Source organism: Anser brachyrhynchus (genome assembly GCF_964034855.1).
Source record: "Anser brachyrhynchus genome assembly, chromosome: 1".
NCBI lineage: Eukaryota > Metazoa > Chordata > Aves > Anseriformes > Anatidae > Anser > Anser brachyrhynchus.
Window position 1 is genome coordinate 201,735,869 of NC_137694.1, and position 24,939 is coordinate 201,760,807.

At 45.3% G+C, this 24,939-nt stretch overlaps 1 protein-coding gene across 4 annotated transcripts in view; it reads right to left on the reverse strand.

Annotated features, from left to right (window-relative positions):
* FAT3 (FAT atypical cadherin 3) overlaps positions 1 to 15,684 on the reverse strand; it is a 426,083-nt gene extending 410,399 nt beyond the window's left edge. For 2 of the 4 annotated variants that reach the window (XM_080567237.1, XM_080567235.1), the window contains exon 1: positions 15,518 to 15,684. The gene's annotated coding sequence lies outside the window, so the exon portion shown is untranslated. Of the gene's footprint in view, positions 1 to 280; positions 379 to 13,893; positions 14,014 to 15,517 lie in introns of all 4 variants that reach the window. The other 2 variants (XM_080567238.1, XM_080567239.1) reach the window with 2 other exon arrangements.
* Between the last annotated feature and the right edge of the window lie 9,255 nt (positions 15,685 to 24,939).

The window sequence follows — 24,939 nt, forward strand, 5'->3', positions numbered from 1 at the left end:
AAGAGAGAAAAAATAGATGAGGATACTTGTTAATTCAGTGCATGCACACACTTATTTTTTATTAATGTGTCCCATTCGAGTTTATGAAAGTTTTTTACACTGCAGAACAACTGGGCAGACAACCCACTCTTCTTTGTTATTTCTTTTCCACTTTGTCCCCTAAAGAATGGAAAAAATATATACTGAAAGAGTCAGAAAATGGGAGAAGTGCACTCAGGTTTTTTTTTAGAAGGCTCTGGGAGACCTTACGGTAGCCTTCCAGTACCTAGAGGGGGCCTACCTGGTCTGGTGGGAGGTGTCCCTGCCCACGGCTGGGGGCTGGAATTAGATGGTCTTTAAAGTCCCTTTCAACCCAAAACATTCTGTGCTTGTGTTGTTCTATGAAAGAGAAATAATTTTAAAAATGAGTGGTTCCAGAGCACTTTCCAAACAATGCGTAACCCTGGTTTTCTCTCATCACCTCCCAAGGTATTGCAGGTATGTGCCAGCACTCAGCCCCAGCCATCCTGCTGACCGGCACCAGTGCTTGTCCCACCCAGTGCTGTCCTTCCAGTGGCATCCTGTCCCCTTCCAACAGCAGCTCAGTTGTCACCATAGTTCCCCCAGTTGTTTCAAGTTTTTTGGATTGAAACTTCACTATTTTATCCCTCACTTAATGAACAGATTTCTACATAAAAATAGGTTATTAATATTTTCTCCCTAAAAAAAAAAGGATTGTTAGTACTGATAGATTTATTTAATTTTCATATTGACATTCACATACTCTAAACTGTGAATTATTTTCCTCTTTGATTACCCTAGAATGTTTCCAGAAAAGCTTCACTATACAGTTAGTCCCCCCAGCAACTCTTCCTGCACTACCCTACGTGATCCCCAGCCATACCATGATGATCACTGACTCTTTTCAAGCACTTTAAAAGCTCAAGGGCCAGAACTTCACTCATAACCACGTAACCAAATAATGAGGTTTCCCGTGCAAAATGGAAGCATAAGAACGCTCCCTTTCTTCCCTGCCAAACTACAGTCCCTCTTTCAGCAACCTCCTCATTATGTACAAAATAATTGGACTCCTATCCTTGCGATCATAGGAGAAAGGGGATGGGTGCCGTCACTCGCCCAGCACGCAAATGGCTTCTACAAGCTTCAAAGCACGGCACCCCAATCCCAACCCTGTGACCACAGCCCTGCACAGGGGGGTCCCACCACACACACAGCAGCACCCTTGCCTTGTACAGGACACACACAGAGACACCACCTCGCGCCAAGGTCAGCAATCACATGTGCTACCCGGAATAATGTTGTATGGCCTCAATTAATCCTCTCTAGCCCCTCCATCCATAAAACCCAAAGACAACGGGTTTGGCTCGCTCTGCGTGGGAATGCAGGGCTGACATCAGCTCCAGCTTTATTTTCAAAATCAGAATGTAAGATGCTTTCTGAAGTTTTGACTATGCATCCAGTATTCTTTGCTTTACACGAGTAACTCCTGATTAAATCACTGCCTCTGCTTCAGCATCTTTCTTCCAGCCTCACTGTGTGAGAATTACAAGTCTGTCTAAGGTCTCTCTCAGCTCACTGACCTACTTACTACTACAAAGACAGACATTAATAGACTTTTCTTTCTCTTTTAATTTCTGCTAATTCTTCTTTTCTAACTACTGCTTTCCAACTAGAGACTCTCTGGAAGTTAAGTGTGCTTAGCTTTGTCAAGATCTTTGGTCCAAAACCTACTTTCAAAAAATGCAACGCCTACATGCTCTCAATAGCAGACACCTTCAGCAAGGCGCATTAGCAGCTGCTAACCACCCTGGGTCTTCAATTTAAAAGAAAGCTACTAATGACAGTCTCTCTTTTTTACCTACAAAGGCCTTTCTTTACTATTCGTTCACCAATATCCTTTTCTTACAGCCAACAGTACAGTGGCACTGCCAGAGGACGTTGAACCCACCCAAGATGAAAAGTGTGGAATCTGTCTCACACGCTTTCAGCCAGCTAAATGCTATACAGCTAATGTAGGTTAGTCAACACCACCATCACTGTAGTCAAGAGTGGACTGAATCACCTACCGCAGGTGCCCTCCCAGATACCTGGGAAGGAAGGAATCCCACTTGGAGGTGCTTATCATCAGCCCTAGATGATAGCAGCCTCTGCTGCTAGGCTGGGGGAACCAACCCCTCAAGGGTAGGATTCAGTTGTCTCCAACTATGCTGATGATAAGGAGCCCGGAATTGCTTTCTTCGCTGAGGGGCCTCTGTTTAGAGCCTGGATTCAGATGAATTGTCCTCAATTCATCAACTGAGTTGTTTTCAGATGATGCTGCTCCTCTATGGACCAACCCCTAAGTCTCACAGATGGGATTCCAGACTACCTTAAAGTCTAGCTCAAGATTCTACTTTCTCTGTAGTATAACCATTTAATTAACCTTAATTTTTATTCTGTTATTAAGTGTTCTTTACAGGAAAGGGAAGAGCAGGAGGGAATTCTCGAGTTAAATCAACACGCACACCATGCTAACCAGCATGATCTTCGCTTTGCTACCATGATGGAGCTGGGCCAAGATTACACAAAGCACAGATGAGAACATAGATGAGGCATGCCCTGCTGGAGTGACTCAGGACCTACAAGGAGATAAACTGGGATTTCTTCTTTTCCATCTTCCCATAAATATAACCTTTTCCTTTGTATATTCCCTGCTATACACATACATACGTACTCTGCACAATGTAAAGTCCAAGACAGCGCAAAACAAATAAATAAAAATGTCCAGAGGAAAGGGAGCCCCAAAGGTTGACATCACAAAGCTTTGTTTTTTAGAGAAACGGCAGCTAATTCTCAATTTCAGTAGAACTGGATCAGCAGAAAAAAATGGTGGCAGCAGATGTCGTGGTCATCAGGGGGTCCCCTCCAGGCCACATCCACCTGCTCCTGCGTGGGCTCCTCTCCACGGGCTGCAGCTCCGGCCCGGGGCCTGCTCCTGCGGGGGCTCTCCATGGGCCGCAGCCTCCTCCAGGCCACATCCACCTGCTCCACCGGGGGCTCCTCCACGGGCTGCAGCGTGGAGATCTGCTCCGTGTGGGACCCGTGGGCTGCAGGGGGACAGCCTGCTCCACCAGGGGCCTCTCCACGGGCCGCAGGGGAACTTGTGCTGCGTGCCTGGAGCACCTCCTGCCCTCCTGCTGCACGCACCTTGGGGGCTGCAGGGCTGCTTCTCTCTCAGCTCTCACCCCTCTCTCCCAGCTGCTGTAGCACTGTTTTTTTTTGTTTGTTTTGTTTTTTTGTTTGTTTTGTTTTTGTTTTAAAAAAACATGTGAACCCGATACAGCAAAAGAACAGGGAGCCAATATCTCTTACACCCACCTCCGTGCTCTTCTGACCCTAAGCAAAACCAGCAAGCACATTAATTATTGGTTTAAATGGAATGAAGTGGTGTATCAACCAACCTATGGTGAAAGGGAGATGAGGTTTATTCTCCACACAAAAAAAGTGTAACAGCCTGCAGTACCAACAAGCTCACCCCAGAGTTTGTCACCTCCTAGACCCACCAGCTCTGTACTGTCACATTAAATACAAAGCTCCCACCCAAAAGAAGACAACTACACAATACCTCGAGGCACCTTTTCCCCCCTGGGAAGAATTACTGAGCATTGCCTGTAGCTCAACAAAAGTTTGAAGACAGCAGGGCCTGTAACTTGTTTGACCACTGTCGCCTGTGTGACCATGAAGCAAGTCAATTCAACTGTCTCTGCCTTGACTCCTTTACTTCGAAAATGAGAGTGAATAAGGATTCTGTCCTTACTCATGAAGCTTTTTGAGATTTACCAGTGAAATAAACTACATGTTTGTGGGCTGAAGCTGTGTTCCCAGTAACTAAGTACAACTGAGCCTCCTGAAGGGGCTGGCTGTGAAGCCCTGCAAGCCAACACCAGACAGCAGCAGTTCAGGGCAGTTTAGCAGCATTTTAACTCATTATCAGTCATTCCTATCAGACTGCTCCATAAAACCCCTCCTTCTAAAGAAGGCATCTTCCTAAACATGCACATGTTGAATACCAAGATACATGAAATGTTTTTGGAGAACTCATTAGAGAAAGCTATCACTGGAAGAAATCAGAATCTCATGTATTTACAGTACCACTTGAGGTCTAATGCAAGTCTGTCCATTTAAGTAAAGCATGCTGGTTTGTTACTAATCCCCTACTAAAAGATACAGTTTTCGGAATTACTGCTAAAGGTAAGACAAGCCCACCAGGCCAGCACCTGCATTGAAAACTTGTCCCTGAAAGAGTTTGCAAAGTTGTACATGCCAAGACCTGAGGGTGACAGGTGGTAACATCTCTCTACATGTGAATTTGGGAAATATTCCAAAACTTGTAAGGGTTTCAGGGTTTCCACCTCCCTTCAGTTTCTTGTTTCAGTGGTCCACACTGGGAAGAATGCCTGGCACGCAGACAAGGATGGTGAAATGATTTCCTTGGGGGAACTGTTGGTCTGCAGACTTATTTCCTCATTCCTTAACTACTACATGGATATTTCTGGCTGGATTTGAGAGTCTGTTAGAGAAATAGTCTAACCTTTATAATGTTCACAATACAGACAGCGATGAAGTCAGCTCCATTCAGGGTCCATGCTGAATGCGGAAAGAGTTATTGCTTCTGGAAATGGTGGCAAAACCCTCACTTTCTATTCCTTTTGTCCTCACAGAGACCAACGTCAAAGTCAATCCATTAATGGCCATGAAAAAGATGCTGAGACTTAGAACAGAATCAGTACAGGAAAGCCAGCCAGAAAAAGTCTTTCCTTTAAAATTAATAGATTGACTAGTCCATTGACTAAGCCCACAGGCTAGTGCATTTTTAGCCTAATTCTTTGCTTTGTTTGGCTTATGATAAAATAACATTAATTAAAATGAAAGGCTCTGATTAGCAATCAGGAAGAAGAGATGAGTACAGTCTATGGTGTTTCTGAACCTAGATCCCCACAACCGAATTCCTCGCACCTACACCTGCTGGAAGAAGCTGTTCAAGTGCCTCTACTTGCAAGGCAGAGCGTGTCACACTCCATGAAGACTGGTTTTAAAATGCTGCTCTGTAAAGTGCAGCAGCTCAGCCATCACTTTGCAAAGAACTCTGCTCCCACCTCAACCCAAGAGATGAGCCTCAGCCTTACGTTCACAGTATCACCCAAAGAGAAGAATGGAAATAGCAAGCCAACCAGCCAAATCTCCCTCATGAAACATGTCCAAAGTGAATCCATCTCTGTCATTTTCACAGGATCTCAGCCCTATGACTTCCTAACAGGCATCTGAAAGAGAGATGCTCTCAAAGACTTGATTTTTTTCTTTGGATGTGAAACCTTGCACTGATTTTATTAAGACATATTTGATCAAATGCCATGCCACAGACAGGCAGCTCTGGCTCTACAAGGCTGTTTTGATAGACCTACTGCTGAATATTACTGCAGATAAAGCTACCCTAAAATCCAGCCCTGAGCTGTCATTCCTGTTACACTCAGAGCTGTATAACCAAGCAAGGCCTTAAATTACAGCCCAGGCTTACATTTTTAAATATTTGTTATAGTTACCCCTGGATACTTTGCTGTGAAACTTGATCAACGTGTTGATATATGCAGAGATTAAGTCATCAAGCCTTTACTGGCAGAGAAATGAACACTCACAAGAAGAAGTCACTATTCTTTTTGTCCAAAATCCAAAGAATTCTTAATCTCAGCTTCACTGCGGAGGATTGAAAACGACTCCTTGAATGCCAAGAACTACTTAGCTGAGAGGACAGTACAAACCAGGACTTCTGCTGACCTCCAGCAACAAATATAGTTATGCAGTCAGTACAATAAAGAGAGCCCACGCATAAAATGTACCCTGAAGGTGGCCAGTCCTATTATGGATAACTTTACAATCACGTTAAGAGCAGCATTATTTGAACTCTTTAAGGATACACCATAGTAACAGACAAAATCTTCAATGCACACACACACTGCAAAAGAACTCCCACTCCACACTGGATAATGATCTACATAATTTCTGCTTAATGATTCCTATTAAAGTCAGTGTATGTCTCTGTACAGCCCCTGAAGGGCATCTGTAAAAATGGCCGTGAGCACACCTTGCCCTGTGGCCACGACATGCTCCATGCCCAGCCAGTCTTTTTGCACACAGGTGCTGTTAGAGCCCCCGGCTGCCCAGGAACACCAGCACCCACCAGGTCTACTTCAGTTCACAAGCTCCTGACTCAGTGCAGAGCTGACCTCTGGCTACAAGAGAGCAATTTTGGTCCTGATGGCAATATCTGAGCAACCCTCACGATATGGGGCCGACGTACCCAACAGGACTACCTAAACGAGTAGTGATGCTCCTAAAACTCTAGCAGCGCAGAAATCAAGCAATAAATTATTTTTGATGTAAAAGGCTCCTTGACACTGGTAAATGGACTGGGAATGTCTCACCATGGCTGAGCACTGGGAGAAGAGCATATGGTAGCTGAAAAGCAACAGAAGCAAAAAAGCTAAATTATATGCACAAGTGGTGATCATTCTCCCCTCTTGCCAATGACTCTCCTCATGCAGATGTGATCCATGCCAGTAGGACAGCCTAACACCTTGGGTGTACACTGAAAGCTGACTGTGAGATGGATCCGTTACATATGCAGGGGTAATGGAATGCTAAATTCATTTGATGAATGCTCTGGCTAAAAAATACATGACAAATTACGAAGCCAACAGAAAATATCTCAAAAGAGTTACTGCAAGAAGTGATGTGATTTTCTGCAATAAACATGCTCCTTTAGCCTTTGCTTGCCTATCACAATAACTACTTATTCAAAGCTTCTGGGAATAGATATTAAAATTCCCTTTATTATTATTCTCTTCATTTCTGCAGATGAAACAACAAACTAATAATGTAAGGAAAAAGACATGCAGAAAGTTACCAACACTTTTATAAGAGTCAGAAATTCAAATCTGGTTTGCTGTCAGCAAGGTCATTTTACATTGTTGTCTCCCAAAATCTGTGTGCAGACACTCTTCCTGCTTGCAGATACTGTTAGCTGATGAAAAACTAAGTATGAAAGCACACTCTAGGCTTGCCTAAGAACACCAAACAAAAACATTAACTATGACATTTTAGCTATGCTGAAAATTTCAAGTAGTTATGAGAGCTTAAAAACATTAAACATTTAAAGTAAAAAATAATAGGACTAAAACTCCTCCATCTTTCTCACCCTCCCTATTCCCCAGACAGGTACGTAGCATAGTCCAGAATCTCAAAACTTCCACATTCCTTTCCTCAGTAACCACCATCAGAAACCAGCACCCTCCCACCATTTCTTTGCACATCCTTCGCTCCTCAAAGTTTGTTAACCTTTGCCTAGACTAGTATCCTCTATCCATTCCTTATTCATCTTGAGATCCTCTCTCGTCCCTTCCACTTTCTCCCTAGTCTCCCAACATGTAACCCTACACATGAAAAGGTCAGTAGTGGGGACAACTGATACTTGTTGATGTTCAAGAATCATTTTAGCCATCACCAAAAAGCTCCAAACAGTGGGAAACAGCTCTGGGAAGGATGTCTCAGGATGCAGATTCTGGGAACAGCTAAGGAGTAAGAGAGAAAAGGAAAAGAGCTTGCCAAGGCATTCCCACTGCAAGCTCAGAGGACCAGGGCACCAGTGTGAATCCAGCTAAACCCAACAGTGTAAATTCACCCAAAGCAAAGCCACTGCAAAAAGACCCACCACTTGTTGGAGAGAGCCAGCTCTCCAAGCCCCTTCAGCAGCATACACACCTCACCGTTTATTCCAGACCTCACGGTACGGCTGCAAAAGCAGAATATTTGCTTATGCTCCTATCTGTATCACAATGCTCGTTAGTAATGCAATAAACCACACCAAAGGAGCCTTGTGGGCATCTTTAAATATTCCCTGCACAAACCACGCTGGGCCTGAGAGCCTCCCAGGCAGACATTTGCTGTGCAAGGCAGAGGGAAGGAGGCCACCAGCCCACTGCAGGGCAGCATGGTGAGCCTGCAGAGCACCATACAATGCCCCAGAGGTGATCCAAAGCTCATAGATCATTTGGTGAGAGCTGCATCCACGTGCAAGAGCAAGATTTTAAAACTGGTCCACTTCATGAAAACTCACAAGAATGATGCTAGTGTCCAATAACACACACACACAAATAAATAAATAAACAAACAAATAAATAAATCCAGGTCCCTCAGAAAAGGACACTGGCTGCAGATGAGGTGAGAAACTAAAATGCTAGAAGGCCTACCAAATCTGCCTGTCAGATGCAAACAAAAAAGAGGAAAGCCCTCTCTCTGCATTCAGAAGAACAGCTAAAACCTTGCTGAAATCCCCTGTGTTGCCCAACCTCGGGGCTCCTGCTTGCTGCCCAGCATGCTGCCCCGCATGCTGCCCCTCGCCTCCACACCATCTCTCCCGCTGCTCGGCGTCTGATCACATTGAAGCCTCTTGGCTACTGAGAAGTAGCAGCTGCTTTTTCACTCTGTTTGCATCCTGGCCCTGAATGAAAACCTCCAGCTTAAGATAATAACAGTAATAATAATTATTATTGTTGTTCCGCCCAATCCTCTAGCTTCTTTGCCAGAGGAACATTTCCTTCTGGGTGGCATACATTTTTTTTCTAGTCCCGGACCACTACAATAATATGGACACCCACCACCAAGGGCAAAGCAAGAACAGAAAATGGTATTTTTTCCAAAGTGCAGGAACAAAGGAAAAGGCTGGGCTTTTCCAAAAGAAACCAGCAATTAGGGTCCCTTGAAGATCCTAACTGTGAATAGCGGTGTTTGAATTTTGGCTAAAAAAAATCATAGCAAGCCTTTTGAAAAAAAAAAAAAGTCCATGTAAAACCTCAGCTCTGGATTTATTGACTGCCTGTGTATCCATCATATGCATCGCACTGCAGTGAAAATCCATAAAGATAGGTCATCCCAATGAAACACCAGCTGGCAACTCCACCTTGCATGTGATCACACCACAAAGATGCAGCCATGCAAGCCGTCACTTAACTCACCTGACCGCAGCGTGAGCTGCTGTTACTTAATCATCACTTAGAGGATACAAATGAAGAATTTCAAACACCACATTAAAAAAAAATAACACCCCAGACATGTAAATGTCAAAATTATTAACTAATTATTTAAATATGAAGAGTCAACAAACAATTTCAGCCTGTGGCAGAACAGAGAGACATCCTTTTAAGAGTCTTGGATGCCGTGATTTGTTTAAGGAATATGGGACATAATCACGTTTAATATTAAAAAGATACCAATGCAACATGTCTGATAGCAAAACTGACATTTATACTGTCATTATATGCACTTGTCACTACATTTAATCTGCATTATCATGTGAAGTGCTCAGATGGCTTGAAGGCAAAAGTGTAATGTATGTTCAATGTTATTTAGGAATATTAATAAGCTCCTTTATTTTAAAATGTGAAACATTAATAGTTGTTCTGAAGAGGGCTCACTTTTAACCTTTAACAACACTCAAGTGGCTGCAATTTTTATCAGATTGTTTGGAGTTTGATTTAGTTCAAGTCCTGAAGCCACAATTAAACTTGCAGCTACCTTCTCTCACTAGGCTTCCTCTAACAGCTGGAATAAGCTTTGAAGTCTGCAAAGACACAGGAGAAATGTTATTTACAGCTGGTTTGCACAGTACAAGCAGAGACAAGTTGTGTTGCGCGTTTCCAGGGCTGGTGACAGACCATTTCTCACCAACTCTACAGGAAGTCACCGAAACTATTTTCCCCTCCCCAGATGCTCTACAGGCTAAGAAGCTGGAAATGCTGCGAGGCTGGATTTTAGGAAGTGCCCAGAATAACCCGAAAACAGATATCATTGCAGTCAGCATTAAACCCCACCACTGGCTCCACTGGAGATGGACGTGGCCCAGCTCACAAGCACAAATTCAGGCTTTTAAGCACAAATCCCAAGCACTAACACAGGTTAGGCGGAGAATGGATTGAGAACAGCCCTGAGGAGAAGGACCAGGGTGATGAGAGGCTCAACATGAGCCAACAATGTGCACTTGCAGCCCAGAAAGCCAAACATATCCTGGGCTGCATCAGAAGCAGTTTGGCCAGCAGAATGAGGGAGCGGATTGTTCCCCTCTGCTCTGCTCTCCTGAGACCCCACCTGGAGCCCTGCGTTCAGCTCTGGGACCCCCAGAAAAAGAAGGACATGGACCTGTTAGAGTGAGTCCAGAGGAGGGCCACAAGGGGCTGGAGCACCCCTCCTGTGAAGACAGGCTGAGGGAGTTGGGGTTGTTCAGCCTGGAGAATGCTTCAGGAGACCTAACAACGGCCTTCCAGTACCTAAAGGGGGCCTACTACAGGAAAGCTGGGGAGGGACTCTTTGTCATGGGTGCAGTGATAGAACAACAGGTAATGGCTGTGAACTAAAAGAGGGTAGGTTTAGATTAGATATTCAGAAGAAATTCTTGACTGTGAGGGTGGTGAGGCCCTGGCACAGGTTACCCAGAGAAGCTGTGGATGCCCCATCCCCGGAGGTGTTCAAGGCCAGGCTGGATGGGGCTTTGGGCAACCTGGTCTGGTGGGAGGTGTCCCTGCCTATGGCAGGGGGGTTGGAACCAGATTATCTTCAAGGTCCCTTCCAACCCAAACTATTCCGTGATTCTGTTATTCTAACTCTGACTGCTGAAAGCCACCCGCCTGGAAAGCCCACCACTTCAGTGGGATTTTAAACCCATTTAAAAGTAAAAAGTAATAATAATAAAAAACCACAGATGCATTTTGAAGAGAGAAACCCACTCAGATATCCAGGAGGGGAGGAGGACTTCAGCCCAGAGGAGCCACCCCACATGCTGCCACCTTTCTCCAAGCAGCTCACCAACCAAGGGACTATACCATGGCCTCTGCACAAGCACATAATGACCAAGGCAACATGTCAAAGGAAGTTACACTCGCGGACTGAAAGCTGTACAATTAGTCGAGACGTCATCCACGAGAAAGAAATAAAATAATGTGTTCTCCCAGGCAAAGCCACTGGTGTTTTCTGTTTGTGTTAACTTGCTGTAAGTGCCTGCGGGGTCTGTTCTTTGATTAACTGGGGATGACTGGCAGTACAGGCACAGACACGTTTAGGTAGAATTATTATAGTATCCAAGCTCATACACCAAGAAGGGCAGAAAAATCAACAACAGCTCAATAAAAAACAGTGAATTTTCCAACACAAAACGCCACACCACTCCACACCAAGGTCTGCTCTTGGTGCAAGAGAAGAGAGTGAAATCAGGAGTTTCTGAGATCAGTTTTAGCATTGCTACTAATCCCACGGAACACCATTTCACCCAAAATGACTCTTTATTTGCCTGTTTTTGTATAAAGTTAACCAAAAGACAAGCTAAGAACACTGTCTCTCAAACCACCACATGATACCACCACCACTCTGGCCCAGCACACAGCAAGCCCTGCCTCCAGCTCCCAGGTCAGCCCTCCACTACAAGAACACTGTCCTTAGGGTTTCGGCAACACAGAGGGCGAAGGACATTAATGGTTACGATCAACTCTTTGAACAACTTGAACCACGCTTAAAAAAATGGCAAAGGATGGAAGTCCACGCAGACCCCGGAGCTGGGGTGTGGACAGCGGTCCTGCGGTCTGTTCACAGTGCTGCCATCTTCTGCGTCCTGACAGTCCCAGCAGTGTCCAAACCCAGCTGCCACCAACACACTCACCCAGATGTAGCACTGCTGGTACGACTTTTAGGGTCTGATTTGATGCCCGGTACAGTATCTATTATTACCTATACCTGCACAAAATGAGGCCTATACGCTTATCTAAATGAAGTGAGAATTGGGATTGGTTTAGTGTGGATGCATAAATTCTCATAGAAAACAAGCTAAGAGACACTAACAAGCTATAATTTATAACTGTTTAAGATATCGTTGTTACGCATGTCTCTTACACTAAGGAGAGAGATGCACATAGGACTCTCTACTCTCTACTCACTGTCACATCTGTTTATATTGTCTTTTGTCATCATACATGAAGAAAATGTCTAAAAGTTTTGGGTGAGTGCATGGTAAAAAAATGCTTAGTCCCCCAAAACTGCCTGCCCTGGAATTACAGACACCTGAGTGTTCCCACCATAAACTATTTTTTTCAAAACAAATAACAGACAGATCCAAATACCCTAGTCCCTGTCAATATTTTTGTTGCATACTAACCAATCCTCTTGTATGCCACTTGAAACAACATATTCCTGTTGAAAAGAGTAGTTTTATTGCATGGCCACGACCTGTAACAACTTTCAGCCAGCACTGATTAAATGCAAATTCTGATATGCTGCACCACACACCTTCCACACAGAAAAAATAGTATCAAACACTTCGCATTTGTCTCTGTCATTTAATATAAAACATTTATCTGGATGCTGGATATATGAAGTGTCTCTGAGAATATCTCTCCAGATCACACACACAGAAAAAAACTCACTCAATGTGCATGGGCTAAGTGGAAATGAATTAATGAACGTACCATTGCTGCGAATATTTAAAGTCTATCACTAAACTGATAATTTGCAAATGCAGAAGCAGAGATGCCTTAGCTGCAGCCACTGCTGGCTCTCTCCAATGCAGTCCCAGAAAGCTTGCAGGTGAAGAGTGCCTGCTCCTTCAGTGCTCAAGGAGAGAGGATCAGGACATGAGCAATGACACAGCCAGCACCTGCCCATGTTTACTTCCACTCTTATTTGCCCTGATTTCCTTCCCAAGAACGCCTTGCTTGTGAAAGGCGCAGCATGACATCCTAAGCGACTTGCACCCTCCCTGCACCGCCAGACACAGTCTGGGTGGCAGCAGAAAAGCAAAAGCTCCCCTAGAGCACACTCCATGATTATCAATAAGGGAGGACTACTTCTGGATGGAAGCTTTGGCACATTGTCATCTATGGCACAATTCCCACTAAAATCAGCGTAACCAGGATTTCACCTCTCCTGCAGCGATCTTGTCTCCCTGCCCGTTCTGCCCTGGGACTTCCAGCCAGCACAGTAAGGGTGGTATCCGTGCCAGCAGCTTTTGTGTTGTGGGCTGCAGGCAGAAGTCGTGAAACCCTTCACATAAGCAATCAAAGGCTCATCAGGCAGGGAGAACTTTTAGGCATTCCCAAACCGTGCGGGATTCCAACCTGCATCCAGAAGTAGGATGTTTCGCATTGGCACACCACGCTAAAACAAACCTTCTCCTAACCAACTTTCTGTCCTTCAGAAAAACCTGACTGTAAATACAAGCGGTATGAGTGCAGCTGGCACGTGTCAGAAGGCATCTGAGAATTCGGCACAGAAATACATCTGTAGTGGAACAGCAGCTACGAACTCCTAACAAGCAATGGCTGAGCACCCTAACTCCCTCATAATTGCTCCCTTCATTGTATTTGACAGAAACCATCAACCACAGTACATCAGGTCACAGCAGCACAACTTCATGGTGGGTGACCACATAACCTGATGTCCTCATGTCAGAAACAGAGCAAAACAGCACGCAGGGAAATGGGGTAGTCAGACCTTATCTCTGCACAGACGATAACCGCACAGTAAAGTAACATGCATTTAAGGAAGCATCCCGTGTACCACCAACACACAGGTACAGGACACAGTCATTAAGAAGCCACCGGATGCTACATCTTGTTAAGAATCAAGCTTAAAAATAAAAAGAAAAAAAAAGAAAAAAGAAAAAAAAAGAGCAAAAGTGAAGAAGTAAAGAAAAAGATGGTATGATTTGCTGTATCAGGGCACGTACAGCCAACCTGCTGATTTTCTACAACTCTAGCACCACCAAAGGATCAGGCAGAGGGATATCCCCAGTTTCCAGCCCTGCAGTATGCTTGCTCCTACCTGGCTCTCTCAACAAGACTCCAGTGCTTTTTGGGTGCAAAAATCACGGCTGTAAACTCTTTCTCAGCAGGCTGGCTCCGGAGGGATCTTTCCTTCTCTCCTTGCTTCTGCCACCAAGTCCTTTCCAAGCAAAAAAAAGTAACTTTTTGTTCAACTGGAAGATAAGCGCTCTGTATGTCAGCAGGAAGAAAAAAAGGCAGCTGAGACCTGCCCAGGGTGTTTTGCCATGTTCTGCTTTCCCAGCTAGCGCTTACACCCTCTGCACAACTGCTCCAGACCAGGAACAAGCCCTCAATGAGCAGAGCCAGTCCGGGCAGTGGCTAGGAAACAGTGCAGCACTTCTCCACATTTCTCATAGCTCACCCTCTCTTGCTTCCTTTGCTGAGAACTCGAACCAGATTTCATAAAGCAAAGCATCTGCTAAATGAGAGAGAAGTTAAAACGCCTATGCCTGTGGAGAAGACTTTTTTTTCTTTTTTTCTTTCTGCTGGACAGAGATTGGTTAAGGATTCGCAAAACCCCGATCAAATGGTGCACCTCTCTAAGCCTGTCTGACAGCGCTGCAAAGGCAAAGCAAACGAGTAAGAAGGAAAGCATTCATTTCTACGAGTCTCTTCCTTTTAACCAGCCTTGATGCTTTAGTGCCTCTGCCGGGATGCCAGCGCTGACTTCCCTTTATGTCCCATTTACTTGCATTTATTTTAATTGGATCTGGGACTAAGGACACTCGGCAACCCTTAATCCTCCCAACAACAAAGCAAGGGCACGAAGCCACCACGAACAATAACAAAAAAAAAAAAAAAAAAGAGGAAAAAGACACCCACTGATGCGTTTCTCGGAGCAGCGCGCCTCTCTCTTCCTCCTGCAAATAATCCAGCTGGGTTCAAAAAGTGGGCAAGGAGAGGCTGGATTATTTCCTTTAATAGCACAAGTTGGAGCTGGGAGAGCCACGTTTAACCCATCCCTGGCCGGAGCAGGGGTCCTCCAAGTGCCTGCGAACAGGGAGGGCAAGGCGAGCCCTCCCTTTTGGATGCATGTGGGGAAGAGAGGGAGCAAAATGCGACCAGCAGGTCCTCCACTAACAACCCTCCCTCTCTCCCCGGCCCAAGCAGCTGCAGCCGGTCCCCAGGCTCGGCCAAGAGCAACTGCAGCTGAAGAGCAGCGACAGACACACACACACATACACCCCGTTCCCCTCACCCTGAACATAAACAGAGAGAAAGAGGGGTAAATTTCAAAAAAAAAAAAAAAAAAAAAAGAAAAGCAATCAGGAAAGATTAATGCTATTACCAATTCTATAGGAATATGCGCTGGTCTTGCCTGCACGGGAGCTAAAGCCCGGTGCAAAGCAAGGAGCGAGCCGGGGAGCGGCCGCTGCACCTTGCAGGGCAAAGCGGGCGAGCACCCCAAAAGCAGGGGCTGCGGCTGGGGGGAGCCCCCCAGGAGCCGCAGCCGTAGGGGGACGGCGTTAGGCTCGGGGCCGCAGGGGGAGCGAAGTTTTCCCCGAGAGGCAGCCCCCGTGCCCTGCCGAGCCCGTAAGGTGGAAAGTTTCAGCGCGGACCCCCCCCCCCCCCCGCTTTACACCCAACCCGCCCCTTCTGGCACATCCCCCCCGGGTACGCACCGGGCGGCTCAGCTCCGGGGGCTGCCCCGCGCTCCCCCCCGGCGGGCATCCACGCGGGCAGCGGCGGCGGAGCCGGGGCGAGCGGGGAGCGGAGCGGAGCGGAGCGGAGCGGAGGGGAGCGGAGCACAGCGCAGCCTGCCGGGAGCCCAGCCCGCACCCGCCTCCCGGCCCGCGGGGAGGGACCGCGCCCACCCCCGCCCGCCCACCCTACAAACCCCCAAAGCCCGCTCCCCTCCCCGCCCGGAGGGGCTGCACCCCAAAAGTGCCCCCCCCCCCCCCCCCCCCACACACACCCGGGGTTGGGGTCGCCCCCTGCCCGTCCTGCGGGGGGCATCGCTCCTCTGCCCCCGCGCCGAGAGAGGGCTCCGTGGTGGTCCCCCCCCGGCTGGGCTAAGGGGGTCCCGGGGAGCAACGCTCGAGCCACGGGCACGGCCACAACTTGCCTGGGGGCTCCTCGCCCTCCAGCGGGCTGTGGCACATCTCGGCTGGAGGTACACCTGCCCCCAGAGCGCCTCGCTTTGGGCTCAGTGGCCAGGCGATCGAGCAAGTGCCGCCCGTGCCCCTGACCTGATGTCCAAGCTCCAGTCCTGCCTCTTTTCGCAGGACGTTGTGCTAAGGAGCCTGTTCCATCGCCAGGCTGTCTCCTCTGCTAGCGGTGGAGCCCAGGCCCCTGCTCCACCAGGGACCTCATCCAAGAGAGAAAGGCAGAGATCACTTTTACATCCTCTTTTCTTCAGCTTCAGCTCTCCCCTCCTCTGCGAGAGCTTTGAAGTGCTGCTAATTGTGTTTGTTTTCTGGTCTGCTGCTCCTTCGCTTTGTCCATGCCTCCCATTTGGCTGCAAGTCACAACCGCGAAACCAACGTCCAGGTACGAAGTTCCCCGTGAGGACCTGCACCGCAGCGCCCTTCGCTGATCCTTGAGCACACTTGCGTGCCCTGGTCAAGCTGGGCTGTAATTCCGTGTGAAGGTGAAAAAACAAACGAGCAAACCAAACCAACCAGCCCCCCCATGCTAATCACACGGAGCAGGTTAATAATCTCAGAGGAGGAAGGCACGGTCTGCACTGTGAAAAACGAGAAGGGGAAAAAATAAATAAATGCAAAAACCATTTGTAAAATTTGCTAGCTGGAATTAAGAGCCCCAATGTTCTGCAATGGAAGCGTGTGACAAATACCGGCCTTGTCTAACACACACAATGGAGTTAATGATTTTGTACCCGCCACCTGGTTGTGTTGATTGTGGAAGGGGATCCTGTGCAAGTCACCTTTTCTAGAGGGTTCTTGCCAATTACATTTAAAAACTACCTAGAAGTCACGAGAAAAGCTCAGAGCCTTGTTGTGTCAGTCACTAAATAAATACGGCGAGGGGATGTCCTACTCCGAAAAGCTCATAATCTGCATTGGCGAGACAAATTTAGAGTGGGAGGAAAATGTATTATACTGCAGATGGTGCTGAGAAAGAAACCGATTTGCCCAAGGTCATGCAGGAAGTCTGTGGCAGAGCCAAGATCTAAACACAACTCTCCTGAAAACCAGTCTAAAAATAGTGCTTGGTAATTGCACATGGGCTCCAGAAAACACAGATTACACAGATGATCATCTTTGGACCAGTACTTTGGAGGTGCCGGGCACTATTTCATTATAATTTTCAACTGCATTGATAACCGAACAGTCACTTCCTAAATTTAAACCACGTTATTTGGAAGCCCCCAGAGCAGAAATTCTGACTGTGGGACAAAAGGCGTTAGCGGACAGCACTGGGGCTGGTGCAGATGCTTTCGCAGGGTGCCTGCTTCCACTGCCCCATTTCTAGGGGAAGGAGAGGGTGCCCAGATCTGTACCCCCATCTTTGGAAGGACAAACCTTGCTCATCAAAGTGTTTTCTTGGGGCTCTGAGGGGCCGTTCTGTCAGTACCCACACTCTGCCTGGCAGCAGGAATCCGTATTTGATCCCATGTTCCACCACCTCCTGCTTAGCCCCTTTAAAATATTCCCTGGAGTACATCTGTCATCTGCTCTAAAGGAAAACCTGTCTCAGGCTGCACAAGGTGCCTTCCTGGGGTCTTCCTCCTGTCCCGACTGCCTCTTACTGGTTTTCTTACCCAATACTGAGTTTTTTCTTGCAATACAAAACCCACGCAAGCAGAAAACAACACCAATATCGTGTGGCACCCTTCAGGCACCCTTATGTGTCACTTAGGAATGCTATTTACACATAAGTTTAGTGACTGTTACAATGTATAAATGCTAATGAGTATTAGTAGAAGTGGTTAATGCAGTTTTCCTTATTAATCAATCCTACCAGCATGGTAATGATTTCTGTTGTTCTTCTTGAGCTTCCTCCAGCAGGGAGTGAGCTCTTGTTGATTAGCAAGACCATTTTGCATGTGTATAACATTTTGTTCATCCGTAACAATCCTATTACCGTATTTTTTTTTTCTCAAGGAGGTGAGCAGTTCCCAACTTACACTTAAGGAATAACTGGGGCAGAAGGAATTGTGTCGTCTCCCATGCCACAGCTTTGCAGTCACCTATCTGTCAGGTTCAGTAGAATTACGCTGCTGTGCAGAAGAATGGGGAGAAGGATGGCCGAGATGCCCCAAATCAGATAACAAGTCAGGGACAGCCAGGAGCAAAGCTCCCAGCTTCAAACCTCAGAATAATTTGCTATTTTGCAGTTGGTTCTTGAAAGGTAAACAGCCTCGAATGACTATTGGAAGCACAGTAACATAACCATTGTGTCTGATTGATAATGTCATTGTGCTCTACAGATCCAGACCAGGAAGCAGCTTTTAGGTTCCCACATCCTGAGTAGCAAGAAGAATCTCTCCTCATTTTCATGCCAAGATGATCGGATTCAAGAAGATGTGAGTAAACTGCTACGACAGCAGAGCATTTCACTTCCTCTTAACTGAGTAATTTACATTGAAATGGTCATAAATAATTGAGCTAATATAAATAAAAATAAATCCAAGCAGAAAGAAAAGGTTTTCCCAAAGATTCAAGGTTCAGAAGACGGGAAGACAGGTTTTAGACCTGATGCTAACTGAACCTGCAGTGAGCTCTTGAAGCTGAATCTCAGCATACTATCATAAATTATGAAACATTGACATTTCACTTTGAATTAACGCAAAGGGCTATTTATACACTGTTTTAGAGTCAGTTGCCTGGGCAAATTAATACGCTTTTTCCTTCACCAGGCCAAATGTTAGCAACACTGCTATTTTTCAAAGTATCGAACTATTTGCATATTGAAAATGTTGTTTAAATACAAGCTTTCCCCCAGGCCTGTTGTATGAGCTACTTTGAAAAGGTAATCAGCCATAATTCACTGGCTCCTTGATCCAAAATCTGACTTGATTCAAAATACTACTGATTATTTTCAGTGCGAGAGGTTGCTTATTGTCTGGGAATTGCTTTCTGCTTGTAGGGCCACAGGCTACCAACATAGGAAAAGACGTTCAATGGGCTACGATTGCCTTTCTGGGCTTGCTACCAACAAAAGGTCTGGATAGCAAAGAAAGTCCTCTTTGGCAGTGAAAGAACTAGGCATGAGCAAATAATAAAAAAAAAATATTCACTATATTTGCCTGAAATTTGAACTTTGGATGTGACTACATATTGAAACATCAGCGTGTTGCTCACCAGCATTGGCAATTCTTTTTTTTATTAAAAAAATAAGTAAATCAAAAAGAAGGAAAAAAATTACCATTCTGAAGTGACTTTTTATGAGACCACTTTTTACAGACCAAAGTTTTAGGCATCATTTCAGCAAAGCAGTGGTGAAGAATGTGCTTAAATACCGAACGGTTAGACCTACAAACATGCTTAAGTGCTTTGCTGAACTGGGGTTTACCATAATTGAAATACTTATTTGAAAAGTCATCCAGTGGTATGAAAACAACTCCTCACTTCTAGCAAAATCCATGGTTTCCAGGTCCATAATTAGGAACAAGATACTCTGGTATCTCCTGCTCGGAGCCTTTTATTTATCTCAGAGAGAAAATCTCCCAATTCAGAAGCGCCTCAGGACTGATGTGAACAAAAACACAGTCGAGAAACCCGCAGGTGGGTTTCTGTCTGATTACCTGATTCCCTTTAGAGAGGCAGGCTCCTGGCCACACCAAGGACTTCTGTACAAATTTCTTATCTTTTATCTTTTCTTTTCTTTTTTTTTTTTTTTTTCCCTTTTTTGGTCTCTTCTCGTGTCCCATGGTAGTGGATAACACTGGTGCAGTATTAAGGAAGTTAACAGATTGTGACAGTGCTTATGCCCTTCTGTAGAAACGTGATGTGGCAGTGCGGGACAGCTCGATGATGACGACACCAGAAATTTGCTTTGAGGCCATTCTTTACATTTCTTCTAGAAGTGAGTCTTATACCAATGTTATTCAAGGACATTGCATGGCCCTGCTCTGCAGGAGGATCTGCAGCAGACGCTTTTGCACCCTGTGGGTGCTATCGCCGTCATAAGGAGGATGGGTACGGCACACGTCTTATCTCTAGCTGGCGGTGCTGTTCAACAAGGAAGATTTACTGTTGATGCAAAAAACATTGCAGTTAGGTTTTGCTGGGTCTCTCCATCTCGTTCAGAGATGAGATGTGAGATCACACATCACAAAATCCATTTTGACAGTTCGTGTTGAAGTATTTCTCTCCTATTATGCCAGATTATGCCTTACAGCAGGACACTATTAGCACTTCCAGCAGCAGAATGACAGAGTTTTGACTCAAGCCCACAGCAGTGAGGTCGTTCTGCGTGAAAGAGAAACATTTGCGCCAGTGTGCCTGCAAAGCCCAACATCTCAAAGATGCAATGTTTGTGGCAGGGTCTGCTTAGATTAATAGCTTTGATTATTTAAGTTTGCTCCTCTTTTCACTGTTTAGCTCCCCCTGGCCATATCCCGGCGTCTTTCAAGGCCAGCTGCTCATGAGGAGCAGTCCAAGAGGGTTGCAGTGTCATCAGAGAGCCCAAGGCAAATAGCAGGAGGTGATATAGGAATGCGTACCCTTCATCAGAGTAATATGCTACATCTGATAGCTTGATCTAACATATCAAATCCTGTTCAGAGAAAACTGAGAGCAGGGATTTGTGGCTTTTTTTTGTTTCTTTTTTTTTTTTTTTTTCTTCAGTTGAAACTGATCTGAGAGAGGAACGGGGTTCTGTGTGGAGCCAGAAGTTTCCTGTTCTTCTTACAGCCCTGCCAGGGAGTTTCTAGGTAGTCCTTGTCTTGCACCTTAACCCCCTTGAGTTTGATTTCCCATTGTGAAAAAATAAGGTGAGAGAGTTGCTGTGTATCGTAGGACAAGAAAAGGTGATCTTTCAGTGAAGTTACTGGTCAGATATAGTTTAATTCCCTATTATCTTGTGAGACTAGACAAATCATGGGTAATCTCTGCGCCTCAGTGTTCCTGCGATACAAAAACAGAAACACCTTTGGCCTGTCTCCCGCTTTTAAACAAATAAAAATGCCTATTGTTATGTATTTTGCAGTGATTTACATTCTAGAGGTTTGACTTTGACTGAGGTTCTGTAATTTTAATAACAGGGTGAGATAAATAGTTCTGAGGTTTCTCCTTGGAGCTCTCAGAGGTTAGTGGGAAGATGCTGCAGAAGCACGTTATCTGAGTTTATACACAAGGAATAATAAAGTGAAAGCAACTTGATTGTATAAAAATCATGAAAGGTCCTGCAACAGACAATAGAAACCCCCAAGGATTCAGGATATTGTACAGCATCAGGAAAGGACTGATCTTACCCACAGTAGTTTTGTAAAGCTTTTTCTGTTCATTTTACCAAGCACTGGCTACAGCAAACATTTAAACATGTGCTTAACTTGATAGACATGAGTAGCTTTTTGACTTCAATTTTAATGCACATTTAAGCTTACGCATGGCTGTTTGCAGGGTGGGGATTTAGTTTGGGATTCCCTGGTCCTTTACACCACATGATTTCATTAGGTGTTGTCTGTTTCTGCAGCACTGCCTTAGGGCATGAGCCAAGCCCAGCTGAAGTCAGGGGGAATCTATACAGATTTTGATGGCAGTTGGACTGGACCCTTTATAGGAAACAAAAACAGATTTTGTGGAACATGAAAGCCAAAAAAAAATCCTCCTAAATTTGTGGGGATGAAATACTCATTTCCTGTTTTAGGACTAGAGACTTTATAAATCAAGTTTCTAACCAGAGCAAAATTTTACCAGCTGTACTATAGACCACTGAAAATAAGGAGAAAGTATAACACTCCTTGAGTTTTAGCTGAGCAGAAGGCATTATTTGGCTGCACATAGCAGTGAAGCAGGAAGTAATGACCATGTTTATTTGGGTTCACAGGTTCTTCTGCTGTTGTATTCTTTCATGGTACCTGGTTTAAAAAGTACACGTGATGAATATATTTATGAATGCTAGCCTATCTGTGGTTTCATGCCATAGCTGTCATCTCACATGGGGTGAGATGACTTTCAGCTGCCATGTCAATCTATCCTAGCTTAACTTGTGTCTTCTGAAGCAGAACTTCACTTTCTGCTGTTGGCATCAGCTTTTAGTAGAGCTGCACGATTAAAAACTTGTCATTCCTGAAAGACTTCTTGGTAATGAACAGAGTCTGAGACACAGAGTTGGGTCTGATTTGATAGCATTGTTATTCTCTCTTTTTTTGGTGGCCACATTAATGACAAGTTGGCAGGTGCGCGTCATATTACTGCTGTTGGCTTTGCATGCTGCCCTCTGTCCTCTGTTTCCAGCTGAATCTTTCCCAAACCACAGTCTTGCACTCGCTGCTTGCACTCAGTGAGATGAAGTAACAAGTAGCAATGCTGGAAAGCAAGAAGAGAATGTAAGAGGAAGAAAGGAAAAAAATAGCTATCCACTGGCCAAATAAAAACAACGTGCCAGTGGTGGATGACTACAGTAAAGACAGGTGAGAATGGTCAACTATCTGTTAGGACAGAAGGAGGAATACTGGAGACCACAGAGGATGAAAGAAACGAAAAGACAAAACCTAACGAAAGTCAATCAAGACAAGGATAGCACTGTCAGGTTGGTGTGCTGTTGGACTGTGCTTTGAGAGCTCATACTTGTTGAATGCCTGCTGCTACACAGCTCCTCAAAGCACCAGCTGGACCTATGAAATCAGAAGTCCCAGCTTAAGAAAACATCTATTTCTTATTGCTACCCTTTCCCCATTTTCTGGCAGATAGCTACAAAGGTTACTGTTGCTGCCACTTACATCTCCAGAAGGTTAGTCTCTGTGTAGGGGTTAAAGGAATGTCCAAGGGAAGAACAAAGGCTGAGAATGTTTATAAATGCCTAATTACAGATGCTGCAAGTTTTGTAGGGCAATTTGCAACAGCTAGGAAGGGACCTGGTTAATTGTGGGCTGTTCAATACCAGCTAAAAATCAGGAAGCCCTATCATTCCCTTCCGTCTGGGCAAATGAACCATAGTTGCAGCTCTTATCCTGGGGCCACATGGGCAGAAATGGATTCTCTGGTTTCTATTAAGATGCAAATTGAGATCTTTTCCACTTTACAGAAGTGATAGTATCTCTTTGTAGAGTGAATTTCATTGGTATCTAGTAAGTCTGCTTCAATCTTTTTCTTCTTACATGTAAGTCTTATAGGAATTTAATATCTTTGAGATCCCTATCCTTCCAAACAGAGGTTCAAAAGTTTTGGGAGCAGACTGACTGACAGTCTGATGCAGTGTGACTGAACCAGACATTTCCTCGGCAAGCCAAGCTGCAAACACAGAAAGCTTGGAGGGAGCACTGCGTTGAAATCTGAACGGTGGAGACCCTCACTAGGTTGACACGTGCAATTTAAACCTAATGAAAACTGGGCCCTTGACTGAAGTCATTTTGCTTTCAATCCTGCCTCAGTGGTGAAACTGTTGTGGTCTTTAGTGAGATCAAGAATTTTGCATCTTAATTACCATGGAAAAGAATTTGGTATCACAGAGCACCTATGCAAACTTATATCAAAAGCAATGTTACAAGAGGATTTGCATTGTAAACCACTGAAAACTGCAGCTCTTCTCTTTCCTCACCCAAATACACCTCACCCACACAACCTCCCGCACAAACATAACTCATCCCTCTAGAGACAACACAAATCGAGGCTCTTTCATCCCACACAGTAGAGATCCCCTCTCCTCTTCCCTCATCATCCCCTTTTCAGACATAAAGATGTTTCAGTCTGAGCAGGCTGTGAAAAGATTATGGCTATTTCAGGCTGGTGGAAGAGGTAGCAGCCCATGGGAAAAACATTCCCTGAAAGATCAGTGGCTTCTGTCTTACATCCAGGAGGCTATTTTACAAAATCCCCAGTCATTTTAAAAATATTAAAAAAAAAATGTTAAAGAGTGTGCTGTAATGCAAAAAGCAATTCTGTTCCTATTAGCAAAATTTCCAGCCTTTTTAAGTTTTCTGTTACACTCTGCTGTTGCTCCATTTATTCCACAGGGCTTCTGGAGCCATTAGGGTGTGTAATATGCATACAATAAGTTTGTCAAGCTACTCTTATTTCATGTACGTCAGTTAACTGTGGGGATTAACTTCACTAGGGAGAAGTGGCAAGGACAAACTGAGGAACCAGCAAAGGAGAAGCTTAGCACAGCAGGAGAACAAGTGTAGAGATGGAGGAGCTGAGATTTAAGAGGCACACTTTGGAGAGATCTGGAGAAAACAGAAAAGAGCTTGAGGAACACAGGTTAGGGGCTGCCTGGAGAATGATGCCTCTGTGATAGACATAGTAAAAGGCCGAAAGAAAGTATAACCTGAGGGGAGTGGTTGAAGCACTTGAGGCATGGCCTGCAAGAGAACTCAGCAGGTAGTTTGGAAGACTGAAGGTTGTTTGCAGGGATGTGTGCCGCCTAAAAATGGCTTGTGCAATATTAAAAGACAGAGAATCATAGAATCATAGAATTATTAAGGTTAGAAAAGACCTTCAGGATTATCTGGTCCAACCACCAGCCAATCATCAATATCATTCACTAAACCATATCCCTAAGCACCACGTCCAACCTTTCCTTGAACACCCCCAGGGACAGTGACTCCACCACCTGCCTGGACAACCCATTCCAATGCCTGACTGCTCTTTCTAGGAAGAAATTTCTCCTAATTTCCAACCTAAACCTTCCCTGGTAAATCTTGAGGCCATTCCCTCTACTCCTATCACTAGTTACCTGTGAGAAGAGGCCGACCCCCAGCTTCCCACACCTTCCTTTCAGGTAGCTGTAGAGAGCAATAAGGTCTCCTTGGGGCCTCCTCTTCTCCAGACTGAACACCCCCAGTTCCCTCAGCCGCTTCTCACAGGACTTGTGTCCCTGGCCCTTCACCAGCTTCGTAGCCCTTCTCTGGACACGCTCCAGGGCCTCGATGTCCTTCTTGTAGTGAGGGGTCCAAAACTGAACACAGCACTCG